The sequence below is a fragment of the Giraffa tippelskirchi genome, chromosome 8, assembly GCF_054371585.1.
Source record: "Giraffa tippelskirchi isolate mGirTip1 chromosome 8, T2T-mGirTip1v1.2.pri, whole genome shotgun sequence".
Classification (NCBI taxonomy): Eukaryota; Metazoa; Chordata; class Mammalia; order Artiodactyla; family Giraffidae; genus Giraffa; species Giraffa tippelskirchi.
The window spans coordinates 5,540,606-5,558,793 of NC_137282.1; the positions used below are offsets into that span (position 1 = coordinate 5,540,606).

Below are 18,188 nucleotides of genomic sequence, written 5' to 3' on the forward strand. Positions count from 1 at the left end.
TAAACAGAACCCTGGAGCGCTTCCCCGCCCGTCTTATGACTCCTCGCATCAGCAGCCCCTTTCAAGCTCACTGTAGATCACTTGAGCCTACTTTTGAACTATATAGGAATGGAATCATACTGTGTATTTTCTTTGGCTTCTGGATGTTCCCTCAACATTAAGTTGTGAAATGCATCCATGCCATTGAGGGTAGTAGCAGTTAGCTCCTTCTCATTGCTCCATAATGACCAGTTTGGGGACTACGCCTCATTTTCTATATCCATTTTACTGTTCATGGGCACTTGTGCACTTTGCAGATTTTGCCCACTTTGAATTGTGCTGCTATAAGCATTTTTGTGTCGACCTTTATTTGACTGCATACACACTTAGCAGCAGCACACACGTCTTTCGGGAGTAACAGTCCCAGGTGATAGAGTGCTCACAGGTGAATACTTCTGGTTTCCCAAAGTGGTTCTCCTCACTTAGCTCCCTCCAGCTGAGGATGAGAATTCTCGCCAATGTTTGGTCTGTTTTAGTTTTTTCACTGCAGCCATTCATGGTCATGTTGTGATCCCAGGGTGGTGAGATGCCTCACCCGGATGATTGGGGAAGCTGACTGTCATTACAGCCGCTTTGGTGATGGGCCTCTTTTCATCTTCTTTTTTTCAGGTTTATTGAGCTGTAATTGACAGAAAGATGGTAAGATATTTAAAGTATGCAACATGGCAATTCAGTACATGTATACATTGTGAACAGTCTTGTCGTTGAGGTCATTAACACATCCATCACGTCATATATTTATTTTCTTTGAGGAGAACACACCTTCTGTTCTCATCAAAGTTATAATAGAATTTAGTGTTATCAGCTGTGGCACCGTGTTCTATGTTACATCCTCAGACCTTATTATAACTCAAAGTTTGCTCCATGTAACTAATCTCTCCCTCTTCCTTCCCCTCCCCAACCCCCCGGGAATCACCACTCTGTTTCCTGTTTCTACAAGTTCAACTTTGTTGTTGTTGTTGCTCAGCCGCTCAGTCGTGTCTGACTCTTTGCAACCCCATGGACTGCAGCACACCAGGCTTTCCTGTCCTTCACTATGTCCTGGAGTTGGCTCCAAGTCATGCCCATTGAGTTGGTGAGGTGATGCTATCTAACCATCTCATCCTCTGTCGTCCCCTTCTCCTTCTGCCCTCAATCTTTCCCAGCACCAGGGTCTTTTCCAAGGAGTCGGTTCTTCGCATCAGGTGGCCAGAGTATTGGAGCTTCAGCTTTAGCATCAGTCCTTTCAATGAATATTCAGGGTTAATTTCCTTTAGGATTGACTGGTATGATCTCCTTGCAGTCCAAGGGACTCTCAAGAGTCTTCTCCAGCACCATAATTCGAAAGCATCCGTTCTTTGGTGCTCAGCTGTCTTTATGGTCCAACTTTGTTTTTCAGACTCCGCATATTGATATAGGGCCCGAGGGCCCTGACCCTGAGGGAGGGGCCGCCCTGTGAGCGCGAGAACCCGAGTGGGGTCACAGGTTCGGCTCCGCCCACAGCTCCCAGAAGTCCCCGCGGCACAGAGCCGGTGAGGCCCCTGGGCCCTGTAGTCTCAGGGCCGGCGGGTGAACTAGGGCCCGGGGACAGGCTGGGGCCTGAGTCCTGCGGCGCCCCAGACCCCCATGCTGACCGGGCCCAGGACTTGAAGTGGCCGAGAACCCCTCCGCCCTCCCAGCCTCCTCTACCTGAGGGAGGAGGCCGTCTCCGCGGGTCCCGGTCTGTGGAGGCCTCGGCACCTGGAGGATACGGACACTGCCGCTCAGGTAAGAGCTTCCTCCAGCGCGTTACCACTTTAGTGACACGCCTTGTAAGAATTACGTGATTTATTTACCTTTGGCTCCGCTGGGCCATCGTTCCCGTGTGGGCTTTTCCCGTCGGTACGGTGAGCGGGGCTCCTCTACCTGCCGTGTGTGGGCTGCTCATTCCAGCGGCTTCTCTTGTAGAGAGCGGGGCTCCTGGGTGCGCGGGCTCAGGACTGTGGTGCTCTGGGGCGTTGCTGCTTTGCAGCACTGGCATCTTCCCTGACCTGGAATCGAGCCTGTGTCTCCTCCTGCATTGCCAGGCAGATTCTTCAAATGCTTTTCCACTGAGCCACCAGGGAAGGGCCTGAACTTACGTGATATTTAACGGCAAGTTGGTGGACGAGGTAAGACAGGAATTATTTATACCCTATGTCCAGTGAAGAAACTAACACTCCAAGGAGAAGAGCTAGCTTCTCAAGGTCCCTCTCTAGGAGGTGGCGGACTGGACTTCAAGGGCTGGGTCTCCACGCCGGTGACTTCCACTGCTGTGCTTTGCCGTTCTTCCTTGTATGGCATCTATAATAGGAACGAGTTTAGTTTTTTTGCTTCTGAGAGTATGACTGTCCTTCGTGACGATAAAATAGTTCTTTCAGCTTGATGGTGCCGAGTTACAGTATTTAGAGGATCAGAAAAAGTGAAAAAGGCAGAAATACAAATAAGCCTGCAATATAGAGAGTTGTTTGCTTATCACAAAATAATAAGGCCTGAAAGATGGGAATTCACAGAGGTCAGTTATATTTCATGTGAAATGAGTTAAGTGGCCCACAATGTTTTTGTACCACAATGGGAGCCTTGAACCCAGAGTAATTAGTCAAGAAATTAATAATACATTGGCCACTGTCAATGCTTTTCTGTGAATTACAGAGCAGTATGCTCTAGAGTCTTTTGGAATTTGACTTGGGAGTCATGGAAGTTTTGAATTTTTTAAATGTTTCTGATTATTACTAAACGTCATGACTGAATTTATCTGAATCTCATTTTAATTTAGAACTTTTTTTTTTTGACGGGCACTGAGTGACTTGCAGGATCTTAGTTTCCAGACCAGGGATTGAACCCATGTCTGGCTGTGAAAGTGCAGAGTCCTAACCAGTGGCCCGCCAGGAAACTTCCTAGAACTTTGAATTTATTTAAAATTTATCTGTGTCTCTCTCCTCCCTCTTCCCCTCCTTCCCTCCCTCTTCCTTCCTCCTTTTTCTTCCTTCCTTCCTTTTCATCCCCCCTCCTTTCCTTCATCCTTTTTTTCTTTCTTCCTATTCTTCCTATAGTTTTTCTCTCTGGGCCCTCTTTTTGGAAATAATGTAATTTATGGGCAAGTAATCATCTATGTCTTCCCCATATTTCTAGCCCCGTGGTACAGTACCTGGGAGTCACGAGTCTTGGACACACACCTGGGGGGGATTAAATTGCCCGTAATAAATTTTGCTGGGTGGCATGTCCTTTCCCTTCTGTCATCCTACACCCAGCTGTCAATCACTTAACACGTGATTGTCCTCTGCCTAAACTGCCTTCAATATTCTCTTGCTACTACCTTGTTCTTATTATTCTTCCTACTCCTGGGAAAATAGAAAAGGGACGCTCCTGACCTCTTCCTTGGTAGGTCACATTCTATCAACCCCTTCTAGAGAACTACCCCCAAATTTGGAAGAGTAGTTAACTTGACTATCTAGAGTCCAACTGCTTGACCAACAGAACGTGGTGGAAGTGAGTAGCCTCCAGCCCCAGTCCTTTAGGGATTGTCGAGTACAACTCCTGATGTCTTAGAAAACTCTCAAAACCCAGCTCCTATGCTGTAATGAAGCTCAGGCAGCTTCTTGAGATGCCTTTGGGGGAGGAACTGAGTACCCAGGAAATAAGTACCCAATAACTCTGGCTGAACTCCCAGCTGATGATTAAGACCAACTTGCCACTCAGGAGTGAGGCAATTGGGAGGTAGATTCCTTGTCTCAGATATTGAGCAGAGACATCCTGTTCCTGCCCAGCTGTGCCCAAATTGCACATTAGTGGATGAAATAAATGATAGTTGTTAATCAACAAGGCTCAAACCTCAACATTCAATCAGTGACTGGGACACAAAGCTGATAAATTCTCTGCGTGCCATCAAGTTGCAGCTTTCTGATCATGTTTGTTTTACTGAGGGAAAAATGGGATGTGTTCTCACTAAGTCTTCCTTAGCTCTGTGGAGGGCCCCCTTCCTACAGGGGAGAGGTCTGTGGGGTGCTTCTAACTTGACTGTTGACTTAGGTGTGTGGGAGTCAAGTCTTCTGTGGAGAACCAGCAGGCCATGTGCAAGCTCCCTTGTGGTATCGGAGGTGTGGGGCCTTCTTTCCTCTTAGGGTTGCCACCTTCTTTCCTTTCTCCATCTATGATGTTTTATTTACTGGCCAGTGGTCATTTCTGCTTCCACCCCAGTCTTCCTTCTCCCTCTTTCCCTGGCTCCACTATCCAACTCCTTTTATATGGGACTCTTCCCACCAGTGGCTTGTGATCCAAGGTGCATATTAGGATTACCTATGAATCTTAAAATACAAGGACTTAGGACCCACACCAGGAGATTCTAAGCCAAACATTTGGGTATTTGGCTTAGACATCTGTGTTTTTAAAGAAACGTCACAGGTGATTCTTTGAAGGTCACTGTCTGAGACACCCTGCAAATATACCCTTGGATTAAGCTTTATGTGCCTTGTACTTTGCAGGCTTTTGACTTGACTTCAGGGCCAGTATTGTTTGTTCCTTTGCTGTATAATGAAAAATTTTAAATATTAGCCTTGCTCAAGTTTTTACTTTCTAGGCCATGAGTTTCCCTTGAAATTTCTGTCTTCTCACATTGTCTGCTTCTTACTGAGCCAAGAGCTGTTCATTTTCCAATGAGCATTTAATCAGATCTGTGTACGATGAGATCATTAATACTTGTACATGCAAAGATCTGAGGATGAAAGTGATGCCTTCTCCCTTAAATCACAGACTGCATGGAACAGGCCATTTCCTGGGACCCATGCTGTGGCCAGCTCCCGTTTCCCTCTCCTCGACATGTTCACACTCACGCCCTCTTCTTTGCATGTCCTTGGAAACTCTGTCCTTCACTTGTCCTTGGAAACTCTGTCCTTCACTACCAAGTCACAGTACCTTCTTTAAGAACCTTGGAGATGCCATTCCCCACGAAGTCTCTGCTGACTGCTGCAGAGTTGACTCTGTCTGTAACCCCCTGTCACTCACCTTGCCAGTTTCTGCAGGTACCATCCTATACCACAGGCACCTTCCACTCTCTACTGAGGCCTTCCTCTTGCTCCTGTACAAGGGAGGCTGTAAGTTCTACACCTTTCTCAGTCAAAGAAGGGCGTTGAGTGAGACAACTTTGCTTGTGTAGTTTGTTTCTGGTTTTTTTGGTTCTTTTTTTAAATTTAAATTTTATTTTATAGTGGAGCATTGTTGATTTACAATGTTGTATTAGTTTCAGGTATACAACAAAGTGATTCAGTTACACTGTATTTATTATACATATGCTGTATACTGTATTCTTTTGAGGATTCTTTTCTCATATAGGTTATCACAGAATATTGAGTAGAGTTCCCTGTTCTGTACAATAGGCCCTTGTTGATCATCTATTTTGTATTTAGTACTGTGTGCATGTTGATCCCCAACTCCTAGTTTATCCCTCCCCCCTTCCTCTTTGGTAACCATAAATTTGCTTTCTATGTCTGTGGGTCTGTTTCTATTTTGTAAATAAGTTCATCTGCATCATTTAAACATTTTTATTATTATTTTTAAAGCTTTGTTTAGTTCTTGCTTCACTGGATTTTCGTTGCTGCATGTGGGCTTCATATGGTTGTGACAGGTGGGGGCTATCCTCTAGTTGTGGCGCACGGGCTTCTCACTGTTGTGTCTTCTCTTGTTGCAGAGCGTGGTCTCTAGGGCACATGGGCTTAGGAGTTACATTGCGTGGGCTTAGTTGCCCTGCAGCACGTGGGATCTTTCTGGACCAGGGATTGAACCCATGTGGCCTGCATTGGTAGGCAGATTCTTAACCACTGGACCACCAGCGAAGTCTGTATCCTTTGTTTTAGATTACACATATAAGTTATATATAGTATTTGTGACTTATTTCACTTTGTATGATCACCTCTCCATCCATCCATGTTGCTGCAGATGGCATTATTTCATTCTCTTTTCTGGCTAAGTAATATTTCATTGTATCTAGGTACCACATCTTCTCTGTCCATTCATCTGTCAATGGACATTTAGGTTGCTTCCATGTCCTGGCTGTTGTAAACAGTGCTGCTATAAACACTGGGGTACATGTATCTTTTCGAATTAGATTTTCTCTGAATACATGCCTAGGAGTGGGATAGCTGGATCATATGGTAGTTCTATTTTTAGTTTTGGAAGGAACCTCCATACTGTTCTCCAGAGGGGCTGTACCAATTTACATTCCTGCCAGCAGGTAGGAGGGTTCCCTTTTCTCCACACCCTCTCCAGCATTTGTTACTCGTAGACTTTGTGATGATGGCCATGCTGACTGGTGTGGGGGGTACTTGCACTGTCTCTGAGATTTCCCAACGGGAAGGAACAAGTCAGGTGCCCACAGTGGTACTGGAGCTTCCGCTTTCTCACACTTGCCTCTTCACCTGGTACTCTTCCTGGGTTGCTGCACAAATTACTTCCACTCAAATCTTTGTCTTTGGTTATAACTTTTCAAGAAATTACTTAAGACAGTGACCATCTGTCCTTTTCATTATAGGGGACTGGAATGCAAAAGTAGGAAGTCAAGAAACACCTGGAGTAACAGGCAAATTTGGGCTTGGAGTACAGAATGAAGCAGGGCAAAGGCTAATAGAGTTCTGCCAAGAGAACGCACTGGTCATGGCAAACACCCTCTTCCAACAACACAAGAGAAGACTCTCTACATGGACATCACCAGATGGTCGACACAGAAATCAGATGGATTATATTCTTTGCAGCCAAAGATGGAGAAGCTCTATACAGTCAGCAAAAACAAGACTGGGAGCTGACTGTGGCTCAGATCATGAACTCCTTATTGCCAGATTCAGACTGAAATTGCAGAAAGTGGAGAAAACCACTAGACCATTCAGGTATGACCTAAATCAAATCCCTTATGACTATGCAGTAGAAGTGAGAAATTTAAGGGACTAGATCTGGTAGAGTGCCTAATGAACTATGGATGGAGGTTTGTGACATTGTACAGAAGACAGGAATCAAGACCATCCCCAAGAAAAATAAATGGAAAAAAGCAAAATGGATGTCTGAGGAGGCCTTACAAATAGCTGTGGAAAGAAGGGAAGTGAGAAGCAAAGGAGAAAAGGAAAGATATACCCATTTGAATGCAGTTCCAAAGAATAGCAAGGAGAGATAAGAAAGCCTTCCTTAGTGATCAGTGCAAAGAAACAGAGGAAAACAATAGAATGGGAAAGATGAGAGATCTCTTCAAGAAAATTAGAGATACCAAGGAAACATTTCATGCAAAGATGGGCTCAATAAAGGACAGAAATGGTATGGACCTAACATAAGCAGAAGATATTAAGAAGAGGTGGCAAGAATACACAGAAGAACTGTACAAAAAAGATCTTCACGACCCAGATAATCATGATGGTGTGATCACTAGAGCCAGACATCCTGGAATCTGAAGTCAAGTGGGCCTTAGGAAGCATCACTACGAACAAAGCTAGTGGAGGTGATGGAATTCCAGTTGAGCTATTTCAAATCCTGAAAGATGATGCTGTGAAAGTGCTGCACTCAATATGCCAGCAAATATGGAAAACTCAGCAGTGGCCACAGGACTGGAAAAGGTCAGTTTTCATCCCAATCCCAAAGAAAGGCAATGCCAAATAATGCTTGAACTACCACACAATTGCACTCATCTCACATGCTAGTAAAGTAATGCTTAAAATTCTCCAATCCAGGCTTCAGCAATACGTGAACCATGAAATTCCAGATGTTCAAGCTGGTTTTAGAAAAGGCAGAGGAACCAGAGATCAAATTGCCAACATCCACTGGATCATTGAAAAGGCAAGAGAGTTCCAGAAAAACATCTACCTTTGCTTTATTGACTATGCCAAAGCCTTTGACTGTGTGGATCACAATAAACCGTGGAAAATTCTGAAAGAGATGGGAATACCAGACCACCTGACCTGCCTCTTGAGAAACCTGTATGCAGGTCAGGAAGCAACAGTTAGAACTGAACATGGAAAAACAGACTGGTTCCAAATAGGAAAAGGAGTATGTCAAGGCTGTATATTGTCACCCTGCTTATTTAACTTATATGCAGAGTACATCATGAGAAACGCTGGGCTGGAGGAAGCACAAGCTGGAATCAGGATTGCCAGGAGAAATATCAATAACCTCAGATATGCAGATGACAGCACCCTTATGGCAGAAAGGGAAGAAGAACTAAACAGCCTCTTGATGAAAGTGAAAGAGGAGAGTGAAAAAGTTGGCTTAAAGCTTAGCATTCAGAAAACTAAGATCATGGCATCTGGTCCCATCATTTCATGGCAGATAGATGGGGAAACAGTGGAAATAGTGTCAGACTTTATTTTTCTGGGCTCCAAAATCACTGCAGATGGTGATTGCAGCTATGAAATTAAAAGACGCTTACTCCTTGGAAGGAAAGTTATGACCAACCTAGACAGCATGTTAAAAAGCAGAGACATTACTTTCCCAACAAAAGTCCATCTAGTCAAGGCTATGATTTTTCCAGTAGTCATGTATGGATGTGAGAGTTGGACTGTAAAGAAAACTGAGTGCCGAAGAATTGATACTTTTGAACTGTGGTGTTGGAGAAGACTCTTGAGAGTCCCTTGGACTGCAAGGAGATCCAACCAGTCCATCCTAAGGGAGATCAGTCCTGGGTGTTCATTGGAAGGACTGATGTTGAAGCTGAAACTCCAATAGTTTGGCCACCTGATGCGAAGAGCTGACTCATTTGAAAAGACCCTGACGCTGGGAAAGATTGAGGGCAGGAGGAGAAGGGGATGACAGAGGATGAGATGGTTGAATGGCATCATTGACTTGATGGACATGGATTTGGGTAAACTCCGGGAGTTGGTGATGGACAGGGCAGCCTGGCGTGCTGTGGTTCATGGGATTGCAAAGAGTTGGACACGACTGAGAGACTGAACTGAACTGAGTGACCATCTTCCCAACACTGGCACTCAACTGAAAAACTTTATTCTGTCTGGTTTTCTAGATGAGCATATTGTTTTCCCCATCAGATCATGATGACTGTCAGAGCTCGAGATTGGTCTTATGACTGACTCCCACAAGTTAGCATAAGGAGCCTTGCACGTTGCTGAACCCACAGACTTACCTCTAAGTGTGTGGGATGTGTGACATAGAGGCAAACTCGCAGAATGGACATACATCAGTATTGGCTCTTGATACACGGACCCTGAAAAGAAAACTATAACAGGAACGATATTCTTTAGGGATTGCTTTTAAAAAGCAGATTGAAGATTTCAAGGAGAAAGAATAGTCCTGGAAGTTCTTACCTTGCTCCATAGGAGCAGGGAGGAGAGCTGGAGGAGGAAGGACTCCTTCAGCATGCATTTCAAGGTAACCTGCAGTGTTTGATGAAGCAAGAACCTGCTTCTCTGAGTACATCAAAAAGAAGACGTTCTTATAATTCTGAAGCAGGAGTGCATGACAAATTGCCTGTGATTTCAAAGGAAAGGAAATGTGCGTTTGTCTTAGTCTTCTGATTGAGCCTGAAAATTACTTAGAAAACAGGGTAATTTTCAGCAAGTTGCTGTGTAAGATCTATTAGGGACATACCAACTAATCTGACCTCTTCAGTAGGGCAACTTCAAGAAAGAAGGAAGCTATTCTAAGTTGCCTTATTCTACTGGTAAGAAGAAAACTAGGCAGTGTTTAGAAGAGGCTGTTAGCTATACCTGGTCCATCCAAGGATGTTATGGTAAGTGTGGGCCATCTAGCTCACACGACAATATCAGCATATTGAGGAAAGCTGCATCAGTATGCTGCTTAACTGCAGTTGCTGATCGTTTCTCCATCATGTTGCATTATTAATTTTGTAGTTAATTTTGTTAGCAATCACTAAATCTCCACAACCTACCTGTAAGAAAGAGATTAAAATCTTCTCACATGACTTTCCCCCCATTTTTCACAAAACCTATTTACATACAATAAAAATTACCCCTATTGTGTGTATAGTTCAGTGATTTTTGGTAAATATCCTTACAGTACAACTTTGGGACATTGCCATCGCTGCAAAATACTCTGCTGAGCTCATTTGCAGATCACTGGACCACTCCCAGCTCCAAGCATCCACTAAACTGCTTCCTGTCCGTATAAGTTTGTGATTTTCTGAACATTTGGTAAAAATGTACATACAATGTAATTTTTGCTGGCTTCTTTTACTTAACATGTTTACAAAAATATTGGAGTATATAGTTGATTTGCAACGTTGTGTTAGTTTCAGGTGTACAGCATAGTGATGTAGTTAAACATATATGTATATTCCTTATATTTTTCAGAGGATTTTCCCATATAAGCTTTAACAGAATATTGAGTAGAGTACTATACAGTAGCCATTATTGATTATCTGTCTACGTCAGTCCCGAGTTTCTATTTTACCCTCCCTGTCATGTTTCTCCTTTGGTAACCTTAAATTTGTTCTTGAAATCTGTGAGTCTGTTTTTGTTTTGCAAGTAAGTTTATTTATGTCATTTAAAAATTAGATTCCACATATAAGTGATATCACATGGTATCTGTCTTTCTCTTTCTCACTTACTTCACTTAGTATGATCATCTCCAGGTCCAGCCATGTTGCTGCAAATGGCATTATTTCATTCTCTTTTTATGGCTGAGTAAGATTCTATTGTACATGGACCACATCTTTATCCATTCCCCTGACAAGGAACATTTAGGTTGCCTCCAGGACTTGTCTGTTGTAAATAGTGCTACAGTGAACATTGGGGTATCTTTTTGAAGTATGATTTCCTCTGAGTATATGCCCAGAAGTCAGATTGCTAGATTTCCGATAGTCATGTATGGATGTGAGAGTTGGACCATAAAGAAAGCTGAGTGCCATAGAATTGATGCCTTTGAACTGTGGTGTTGGAGAAGACTCTTGAGAGTCCCTTGGACTGCAAGGAGATCCAGCCAGTCCATCCTAAAAGAAATCAGTCCTGAGTAATCATTGGAAGGACTGATGCTGAAGCTGTAATACTTTGGCCACCTGATGTGAAGAGCTGACTGCTTAGAAAAGACCTTGATGCTGGGAAAGATTGAAGGCAGGAGGAGAAGGGGACGGCAGAGGATGAGATGGTTGGATGGCATCACTGACTTGATGAACATGAATTTGAGCAAGCTCGGGGAGCTTGTGATGAACAAGGAAGCCTGGTGTGCTGCAGTCCATGGGGTTGCAAAGAGCTGGACATGACTGAGCGACTGAACTGAATTGATGGTAGATCTGTGTTTAGTTTTCTTGAGGATCCTCCATGTTTTCTCCATAGAGGTTGTACCAGTTTACATTTCCTCACCAGATCTTTTCTGGTGTTAGTCTCATAGGATGAACTGGGAAATATCTCCTCATCTGTTAATTTCTGAAATATCATCAAATATTGATATTATTTCTTCATTACATAATTGATAGAATTCACCTGTAAAGATTTCTGTCCCTGGGCTTTTCTTTATGGGAATAGTTTTGATTATTAACTCAGTTTTTAACATAAGTTTATTAAGATTGTCTATGGTTAGTTTAGAGAAGGTTTGTCAATCTTTACAATATTTTCAAAGAAAAAAATTTTGATTTAATTTTCTTTCTTGTTTTGTCTTCTGCTTCATTGATTTACACTAAAATAACTACCATTTCCTTTTTTTACTTGCATTAGTTTAGTTTGCTCTTCTATTTCTAGTTTAAGGTAGACTATTAAGTTATTAAACTGAGATATTTTCCCTTGATAAGTACTTTAAGACATAGATCTCCCTAAGTGCACTACAGTAATTCCCATAAATTTTGATAATAGTTTTGTTTTCATTCAGCTTAAGGTATTTTAAAAAATTTCCTTTGACTCGCAGATTGTTTGGAAGTGTTGTGTTTAATTTTCCAATGTTACGGGTTTTCCAAGATTTCTTTCTGTTATGGACCTTTAAGTTTATTATGGTGAGAGAGCACCCTAATATGATTTCAGTCCTTGGAAATGTGAGACAGGTTTCACGGCACAGCATGTGGTATTGCCTGGACAACGTTTTGTGTGTGCTTGTTCAAGGGGTTTGCTCTTTTTGTTATTGGTTTTCATACCAGTTTCATGCCTGATAGTAAAGAAGTACATTCTTCAAATGGGTCATCAGCAGATAAAGCGGGTATTTACAGAGATGTGGACGAGGGAGATTAATAGAAGCCAAGGAAACCTGGTACAGCTAGAACTAGCAACGGTTGAGATGTTCAGAGTCTTTCACTTGAAGGGCTAAGGACTGGAAGCGATTTCTGGACCTGGAGAGTAAGCTATACTATGGGAGAGGGCTGCCTCCAGGAGCTTTGACTTATGATGGAAAAAGTCAGCCAAGTCCCAGCAACCCAGCAGAGTAAGTGCTGGAAGAATAAACACCCAGCCTCACTCTTCCCCTTCCCTTCTGGGTTGCTGTCACTGACTCCTCTTGGTCAAACTTAATGGGAAGCCAGAGGGCAAGGGATCCCTTAAATCCTGTCATGACAGCTGTCTCTCATTCAGCACAAGATCAGATGAAGAAGAATAAAGAGTAAATTCAAGAGGAAAACAGAAACTCTCTAGCTGTTGCCCCTAACATATACCACTATTCTTTGAGTAAAAAAAAAATGCGCTGCTTATGTTGGGGCAAAAAAATTTCCATCAGACACATATTATCATAGGATAATGTTAATTCAGCTGCACTTCCACCCCAAATCTAAAGTATTAATCATGACCTTCAGATAAAGTAGCAGGGAAAATGCTTGATACACACACAGTCACCACATCTTCTGGATCTAGTCATGAGATCTAATTTGATAATCAATGCTTCCATCTTCTGTATCCCATGCCTGTTCTCCTAATCTTCTGCCAGTCCTTGGTTAGTCTATTCTTCCCTAGAGGGCCACCTGAGCATTTGTTCCTGAAGGAGCTGAGCCCTTGGTGGTACTGTTTGTACTTGGTTGCTGAGGTTGCCTAGGGAGGAGTATCATTAGTCAAGGGAATACTGATGCCACCCTAGGGAGTCACCTGGGACTTCTCCAGTGGCACTAGTGGTAAAGAACACGTCTGCTAATGCAGGAGACCTAAGAGATGTGTGTTCGATACCTGGGTCAGGTAGATCCCCTGGACAAGGGAACGGCTACCCACTCTAGAATTCTTGTCTGGAGTATCCCATGGATGGAGCAGTCTGGTGAGCTATAGACCATAGGGTCACAAAGAGTCAGACATGACAGAAGCGACTTCGCACACGTGCAGGGCATCACCTGGGTTCTAAACATAGTCCTCTCTGCTTCTGTCATGCAGTGGAACCCCAATTTCAACACAGGAATTGAAACCAACCACCTCAGGGACTGACCTCTTCTCCTGTTGGCTCAGGGCTACGTGGCTTTTCAGCTCTGGGCTTATTGATAAACAGAAATGAACCCTCAGAACATGGATAAAATGGTGCAATCACAGTGCACAAAGCAATGGTGTCCATGGCTTTCCAGACACTTTCCATTACCAAAGGGGTCCAGAGAAGAAGGATATGAGATGAGTGGTGAGCTTTGGTGAGATGCCTCCTGGAAGCCATAAGACACTCCTGAGAGCAAGTTCTGTAGGGGCGTATGATGTTGAGTTATGCAGGTGGGAAAAAGACCCAATGAAATGAATTTTATTATTATTAATATTACGGTGACTACACCTGTATCAACAGTATGGTGAGATCTTGGCAATCTCCTGAGTAGTGGCATGATCATAGGAAATCATTCTCTCACATCTAACTTGTCAATTAAGGGAGAATTATATAGGAGTGGCAAGAATTTATAACTATGCTCTCAGAAATGAGTTAATCATGGAATAAATGATGCTACCAAGTCAGGCCTTTAATCTGGGGGGCATTGCCAATTTATGATACTAAAGACCCACCTATGACAGGTGAAAAGGAAGCTCTTGTTGGCTATCTGCCCTCAACTTAACTCATGCCATGCCACCTTAGGTATAAAACCTAGATACACCATCATCACAATGCCATCTAAGGGCATGACCTTTTAGGAGGCACAGACTATGCCTCTGCTTGGGCTCAGCTCTTCCCACTTTATCTTTGGTGGGATGGTTGTTGGCTGCTTGTTATGAGAGTGACAGCATGCATTAAATTAGCTTCAGGCATACCTTTTTTATTGTTTTTAAAGAGAGATTAAAGTTCTAGTCTTGGTTACTGCATATCCTGAGTCTGATGGGAAAAATTTGAACAGTGATACAACATCTCACTTACTAATTGCCCAGTCTTCTTGATGAAGCAAGAATGATGCTAATGACAGCTGAATTCTCTGATTTTCTCTTGCTTTGTTTTTAAATTGACAGATGGATTTTTCTGTGGCTGAATACTCACAGTTTGCTATTTAGTAGGTGGACTGGACTGTGATCACGGTGATCACCACCCGTTTAAATGACAGTTACTCAGATGTAGCTGGGGCTTCTCAGGTGGCCCAAGTGGTAAAGAATCTACTGCTGATGCAGGAGACACTGGTTCGATTCCTGGGTCAGTAAGATCCTCTGGAATAAAATGGCAATCTGCTCCAGCTTTCTCGCCTAGAAAATTCTATGGGTAGAGGACCCTGGTGGGCCACAGTCCATTGGGTTGCAAGGAGTCAGACAGGACTGAGGGGCTGAGCACACACAGATAGCTGAGGCAATTGTGAATAATGTTGACAAAGCCACATGTCTCCCTAGAATAGTTTTGTGTTTCTTAGAACAAGTCATAGGTCCCTTATTTCCTCTTTGATCCCTTTATTACTGGTCATACAGGCACTGTTACACTGTCTTCTGTGTTCATTCTGAAGAGTTTTAGCACCTTAATGGGATTGAAAATAATTGAAGATAAGTGTTACTGAAGTAATATGTAATTTCCTTCTTATGAATCATTCATATCTATACCTATTTTTGTAATGTGCTATACAAAATATTATGTGTAGTATGTGTAAATGTCTTTCTCATATTTTACTTCTACATAGCATTAGAAGTTATTTGGCAAAAATAAAAAGTCCCATCCTAAAACAAACAAAAATCTACTTATTCTCATATCAAGATTTTCACTCTCAAAAAGATTAGTCATTTCAACAGCAGCATATCCCTTTTTCATGCTTCTTTCATAATTTTATCATTTTGAGCCATTATTAAATGTGTTAACACCAAATTTATTTTCTTCCCACTTTTTTCTCAATGAATTATTGAAAGCTTATTGCTGCTGTTTCTGATGGAGACGTTGCATTTATTGTTAAATTCCTTGGGAATACTGTGTTAGATATGCGAAGTAGCATGGCCATGGGACTGTCCTAAATTCATTTAATTGTGGGAAGACCCTCAAGCCTGCGTACTCTTTTCTCTGTATGATTTTTTGCTATTCTTGGGGTATAATGGGAATCATAGGACTCTTAGTTTAAGAAGTCGTGAGTTTGGATCCAGGGTCTGCCCTTTACTAGCTTTGTTTGCTGAGATCCCAGTATTGCCGTGGACCTAACACTGAATCTATAGGACAAAAGCCACAGTGAGCAGTAGCAGAGAAAAGAAGATAAGAAGGGTATTGGTAACAGAGCATCTGCTTCCAATGCCTCCGTGCTGAATTTCCTAGGTTAAAGGTTTCACACATTTTCCGTTCCAGACCCTGCTGTGGCCAATTCCAAGGGAGCCTGAGCTGGCCTGCTGCTGTAGCTGTCTGGATGTGAGACTAGGAAGAGGAAGAAGAAAGAGAAGGCTCACGGTCCCTGTAGCACCTGTATCCCTATTTGAGCAACTTAGAAAACATAACCCTGAAAGCTTCAGAAAGGCTGATCCTCCTCTTTGGGGGGCTGTTATTTCCTGCCTTGATTCCGACCCTTGAGATGAATATATGGGGTAAGATGAAGTGGTGGAGTGGGAAGTTTTGGTTTCTGTCTGGAAGCCAGATTCCACTTTGCAGAGTTGTGACACCTGGTTAATATTAGTTTTATCATTAGAACACTAACATTTATATTCTTCTTACCCGAAAGCAGTTTCTTTATTTGAAGTGGAGCAGCCAATTTTAAATAGTTGTACAATGTTCTTCCTGGAAGGGAAACCAAGACCTTATTTAATTCATCTATGCATCTCCTTTTTCATGTACCGGCTAATAAAGGCCCGGAACACTCAAGTGGCTTGTCCAGAGTCTTAGAGCTGCTTATGATCCTGACGTTTGTATGTCAAATGAGGGTTGTAACGTTTTTTACGACAACACTTAGCAAACTCGACATTCAAGCACTGAATATTTAGAACAGTGTGTAAGAGTGCTTGCTCATAATACAGATCAACTGAAAAACTACATAAGAGAGAATAATGTGGTTAAAGTTTTGTTGGTTTGGGGGGATTTTGATATCTTCTCTGAGTTTTTTTCCCCACAGACAGGTTACGATGTTTGTTCAGGACAGTGGCTGGGGAGCTCTGTTACGGTGTTTGTTCAGGACAGTGGCTGGGGAGCTCCGGAAGTCCCGCTAAACTTGATGCAGCACTTAGTGGCTTGTGCTTCTAGGACCACTTTATTGAGCTGGGAGTACAGACGTGTAGAAAGGACACCATTGGTGAAAATGCATGAGTAGGAAAGAGAGTAATAAGTGAGCTGTGCTTTCTAGGCAGTGTGAGTGAAGGCGATGGCAAAGGATTGAAGTAGCCTGAAAGTGAGTCTACTGGCAGCCTGTTAAATTGTGTTTTATTGTGATATCTTATCATGTATTTTTTATCAAGGTTATGTTAATACATGTACATAAATTAAACAGCCAGTAAGTTATACAATGTTTCTTAAGACAGTTTTTCTTTTGAAAATTTAATTTCTATTTTATATCACCATAGTTGATTTACAATGTTGTGTTACTTTCAGCTGTACAGCAAAGTGATTCAATATGTGTTCTTTTTCAGATTATTTTCCCTTATAGGTTATTACAGAATATCAAGTAGAGTTCCCTGTGTTATGCAGTAGGTCCTTGTTGATTATTTTATATATAGTAATGTGTGTATGTTAATCCCAAACTCCTAATTTATGCCTCCACCCACCTTTCCTTTTGGTAACCATAAGTTTGTTTTCAAAGCTTGTGAGTCTCTTTCTGTTTTGTAAATAAGTTCACTTGTATTATTTTTTAAATTCCACATGTAAGTGGTATTATATGATATTTGTCTTGCTCTGTCTGATTTAACTTACTCAGTGTGATAATCTCTGGGCCCATCCCTGTTGCTGCAAACGGCATCATTTCATTCTTTTTACTGGCTGAGCGACATGCCGCTGTGTATCTGTGCCCCATCTTTTTTACTCACCCGTCTGTTGGGTTGCTCTATTGTAAACAGCGCTGCAGTGAACATTGGGGTGATGCATCTTTTCAAAGTATGGGAGTTTGTTAGTTTGCTTTCTATGTCTGTGGCTCTGTTTTGTAATTAAGTTCATTTGTATCACTTTTTAGAGTCCACATTTAAGTGATATCCTATGATGCTTGTCTTCTTAAGATAGTTTTTCTTAATCCTACTTTCCCTACTTCCATTTTCCAAAGAGAACTCACTTTCATCTCTTTTAACTGAGATGTGTAAAATTATACATGTATATATGTGTGTGTGGTGTATTATTTTATCTCCATAGCAATAAATGATTTTATGATTTCTATTTTATTTTATTAATTTAGGTACTATCCATAGCCTTCTTTATATGGATAGAAAAGAGAATTTAGCTCTTTTCCCTTTTCCCACAGTCCCGTACACATGAATTTTTGTTTTGTTTTATTCATTTATTTTACATTTTTATTTTAAATTAAGCTCTTACAAGAGTGGTTACAAACAGGCACATTTGTTCTTCAGAATTCAGATCTCAGACTATAACAGGGAATATATTAACAGTAGAAAAAACATTAACATATTAATATTAAGCATAGGTTTTAAGTCACCTAACTGGGGGATATCATTGTGGACTCTATGCTTTCCAGGTAAGTGAGAAATTACTGTTGGGAGGGAAGATGAGGACTAAAATTTTAAGTCAGAGGCAGAAACTGAGGATCTTCTGGAAGTGCTAGGCATGGGAAAGAACTCGATTTGTCAGGCACCCACTGTGGACCAAGCAGTGTGCTGTAGATTTAATATAACCTGTAGCAAGCTGTGGTGGGACTCCCTCGATATGAGATAGAGCTCAAAGCAGCTGAAGTAGAAGGGCATTCA

At 42.1% G+C, this 18,188-nt stretch overlaps 1 long non-coding RNA gene across 1 annotated transcript in view; it reads left to right on the forward strand.

Moving 5' to 3' along the window:
• The first annotated feature begins 1,526 nt into the window (after positions 1-1,526).
• LOC145517841 (uncharacterized) overlaps positions 1,527-18,188 on the forward strand; it is a 98,293-nt gene continuing 81,631 nt past the window's right edge. The window contains exons 1-2 of the long non-coding RNA XR_014062378.1: positions 1,527-1,785; positions 15,646-15,878. This is a non-coding gene — a long non-coding RNA (uncharacterized LOC145517841). The remainder of the gene's footprint in view (positions 1,786-15,645; positions 15,879-18,188) is intronic.